This window comes from Taudactylus pleione, unplaced genomic scaffold, assembly GCF_031769625.1.
Source record: "Taudactylus pleione unplaced genomic scaffold, aTauple2 ptg000391l, whole genome shotgun sequence".
Taxonomy (NCBI): Eukaryota; Metazoa; Chordata; class Amphibia; order Anura; family Myobatrachidae; genus Taudactylus; species Taudactylus pleione.
The window spans coordinates 444,510-448,881 of NW_028284792.1; the positions used below are offsets into that span (position 1 = coordinate 444,510).

Consider the following 4,372-nt stretch of genomic DNA (forward strand, 5'->3'; position numbering starts at 1 on the left):
TGAAACTTGTGTACTAAGTTTATCTCAACCTCTGCCAAATAGCTTCATATCCCAATGTGACAGCATGTGATGCGGGGATCCTGTAGTCTACTACAGAACATGAGGTACTGCCCATGCTAGTGTCTTCCCTTAACCCACCTGTTATTTCACTATAGCACACAGACCTTATGGTTATGAGTGAAAGTCTGAAAGGCTGAGACTTATGCAGTTGCTCATACATTCATGCATTGTACCTTTGTTCCCAGATCGCTAAAAGAGTACATATGATAAAGCAGGTACAGTAATCCTGCACTGATGACACTTAGGGCTCTATTCATCATCACTAAATCAGCCCTTTCTACAATCATTCATGTATGTTTCTCAATTTGTAGTGCTTTTGCTATTCAACAAGGCTGTAATGAAGAGATATCACTCATATCTCCTTGTAACAAAACTGGCCCGATATTTCCATACTCCCCATACTTAAGTAGATATTGTGTAATTCATCAAATCCCGAAAATGCATCATTTTGGGAATTTGATAGTGAAATTGTTCGCCATCTTGAGATGGCGTAAAATTCCTGAATGTCCTCACAGGCTTCAGGCAGCAGCATGTGTAGCGGCGGGAATTATTCAGATACCTCACCGCTGTGTCCTGTAGTGCTGTGCCCCCTGCTTGCACACTTTTTTGGCTTCACAGAGCATTGCTCCAGGCAATACTTTCAGCCAGCGGCTCTGGCTTCCCTTTCGTTTTTAGGTGCAGTGCATGCATAGCGTGAAGAATCCACTGCAGAGGGGAAATAGAATTACTTTCTGAAAATCTGTCTCCACTTTTTGGAAGTGATAATTTTATAACTTTAGAATGATGAATTACAATAATTATTTGTTAAAGAAAAACCCGGCAAATTTAAAACTTAACTTTCACTAAAGATAATTATTTCATAATGAATAGAGCCCTTAAAAGCAAAATCTACTAGTTATGTTTATAAACTGCCATACTGTAGGCGTGTCCCAGTATTCTCAGAAGTTTTTCTTGCTGAAAATTTGTAACAATTAAGTTTTATTTTTTTTCACAATATACAATCCATGAACTCATGCAAAATATTAAAAACACTGTCATATAACCTTGTTCCAGCATCCTGAAATGTATGTTACTTTTATAACAGATTTTGGCAAACCGTCTTTGTATGGGAATGTCGTCAATTCTGACAAGTGTATTGGATCAGGTAGAATATTCAATTATACGCATGCTATTTTCTGCATTAAATTACTGGGAAGCTACAAATAAAGGGTTTAGAATGTTCACATTTTGACAAAGCTTATTGTTTAAGAAGAACTGTACTGTACAATGTAAAAATGGTATTAAAATATTCAACGGCATGGCTATCATGTATTACAATCTGGCAATTGCATCAATGTAATATCACTTTAACAAGTCCATACAACATATTGTACTGGATGCAAGACAAACCTTCTCCGTTATAATCCAACCTATGTATGGCACAATTCCAAATGTGTATCTAACTAAGGGCACGCTGCTTGATGAGAGACTTTATAGTCTACTAATTTACTAACCTTTTATAGGTCAAACTGTATGGTCACTATTTGTCTTTTGATACTGTAGAAATATTAAATATGTTTTGTTCCCCCAAAGATCATAAAGTGAGTGATTATCAGAATGTATTGTGCTCATGGATAAGGAAAGAAGAGAATCAGGTGAGCGCTTTTATCAGACTTATTTAGAAAAATTGAAAGCCAAAACATTATCGTTATCGGTGCCCCTATAGTGTATGTCATCATTGATGACTCATCGCTGTAGAACAAGTACAAAATTAAACAAATGCTATAAACTTTTTCAGATTATGTAAATGAGTTAACTTTTAGATTTAGGATGGTTTGCACTGGAACAAAGATAACTCATATATATATATATATATATATATATATATATAATATGTATATATAAAGAAAAACCGACACTCACTGAGTAGTCAAATGTCTTGCTGAGTTAACATGTGTGTATGTATGTATATATATATATATGTATATACACACACACAGTATATAAAATTGAACCCTTTTTATATCAGAAAAAATTTCCCTATCTGTATAATATGGATATCTAGATAACAGGTGGTAAATAGAGAAAGAAGAACTCAATGTCAGGATGTGGCATGTCAACAGTTGTGTCGACATGCATAAGGTCGAACTCCATCACGACTTCAATGTCCTGGCAGTCATGTGACAGTCACTTCCAGGTGAGATTACTGAGCCTTCAGCATTTAGGTATTTTTCTGTTATACCTAATCCTAACTCTAGTGCTAACCCTAAACTCCCCCACACAGTCAACCCTAACCCCCCCGCCTGCAGCCTAACCCTTATGTCGATGTTCTGACAATGGTGACATTTGCATGTCGACAGACTGCCTTTAAACATTTTGACTATGTCGACATGATCGCTGACAACCTTCTGATTACAATATAGACAAAAGGAAGAAAAATAAACTATTGTGTGAGCACTCTTGATAAATATGGATGAAGGGGCAGCTAGAAATATAAATTTGCCCCTAAAATATAACTTTTAATGAGAGCAATTAAAACAATAGGTCATCTATTACTTGATGACCATATCTGACCCAACAAAGACATTTAAATTATAACATACAAAAACACATACAACATATAACACAATAACAATAGCATTAAATCAATGCTGTAATATTCTCTAATAGAGATAAAGAAGCAAATATAATATCCTCCTCAATCAATGGCGAAATATAAAAAAAGGTAATGTAATCAGCATTTCTATAAAAAAATTAATGAATTAACTGCATACTAGTTTGTGTCCTTTTTAATGCATCATTCATCTGACTTTTTCTATTTTTCCATACGTTAAAGTCAGAACATAGGACTGCTACTCCTCATTCTACTGCTCTTCACCTCTGCTAAAAGCTATCTATGAAGAGTGAGAGATTGGCGGAGAGCAGGTTGCCCTTAGAAACAACAGATAAACGGGGACTTTACTCACATTCATTTCTGCTTTTGGGTGTCATACTGTCGCATAGGACACCCAATGAGAGAACTACTTTAATGAGATTGCCTGCAGTTTAATAGAGTGAAAGAAGCAATAATAGACAGTAATGTTTACATGTGAATTCAATAATAGAAAATATGTAAAACACCCAATAGAATACTCGGGTCTCTCTGATAAATGCTAACCATACTGTAGGAATTCTGTATGTATATCTCTGTTTACTTATATAACCTTCTGATTACATCCTGATAAAAAAACATTTCATATTGTAGATGCAGGGTTTCTACTGTTTGTTGTGAGACAAACCCCACATACTTTGATATTTAAAACATTGCTATTTTCCATTTCAGGCTTAAACACGATGGGAAGTGGCAGTGCATAGTAAATAAACCCCTGTGCCACCAACTTACACAGTGTGACTGGCACCCCAAACCAAAAGAGCTATCACAGCATTTTGCAGGATCATGCAATACCTTCTGGTCTATGCCTAGTTGGTCAAATGTTCATCCTACAGCAAGAAAATTATGTCTGAACCAACTTCGAAGAAAAGAAAAAGATGTAGGCTTCAAATCATGGAATGGTCAGCATAGTCTCCAGACCTACAAGTACAACACATTTGTGGGAACTTCTGTAACAGTGTTGGGAAGAACTTCCCGAACAAGATTTCACTTTCATTGTAGAAAGAGTATCATAAGTGTCTTAAGTGGATGTATCTGCAATATAATTCTATTATTTATTTTTTTATCTCAATTTATTTGGTGTATGCTTTAATTACAGAGTACATTGAACTGCATTACATTTTAATAAAAACTGGAAAACTTTAGATTATAATACTGACTTTTTTGGTTTAAGAAGTGTATATTGAAAACTGTCAGTCACCCAAGATAGTTTAAAAATATTCCTGGAGGACAGTTCCAAAGATTAAGATTGAAGTGCATGAATAACACATTTGGAACTCAAAGCGCATTGCTTAAAAACACATTTCTGGAAAGAAACAAAGAATCAGAAGTTCATGGTCTTGAAAGACCTTCTTGCCTATAAAACAATGGAATGGACATTCATTACCCAACAACATCCAGGAAGAGATAGCAGAGAGACAGTTAGAGATGCAAGTCAGTAGAGAGGGGCAAAGATCAGGTGAGGAAAGGTAGATCTGAATATCATCAACATAGATAATGGAGGTCAAAAGAGCGGATAAGTTTACATAGAGAGGACATATAGAGAATAGGAGAGGTCCAAGAACAGAACCTTGGGGAACACCTACTGTAAGAGGCTGTGGAGGGGAGTTGTTGTGAGAGGAAACATAGAAGGAGCGGTCAGAGAGGTAAGAGGACAGCCAGGAGAGCAGTGTCATGTAGACC

At 35.9% G+C, this 4,372-nt stretch overlaps 1 long non-coding RNA gene across 1 annotated transcript; it reads left to right on the forward strand.

Moving 5' to 3' along the window:
• Positions 1–1,156: 1,156 nt before the first annotated feature.
• On the forward strand, positions 1,157–3,780 carry LOC148507518 (uncharacterized). Its single transcript, XR_015869697.1, has 3 exons — positions 1,157–1,204; positions 1,633–1,694; positions 3,362–3,780. It is a non-coding gene; the product is annotated as an uncharacterized LOC148507518 (long non-coding RNA).
• The last annotated feature ends 592 nt before the right edge of the window (positions 3,781–4,372 follow it).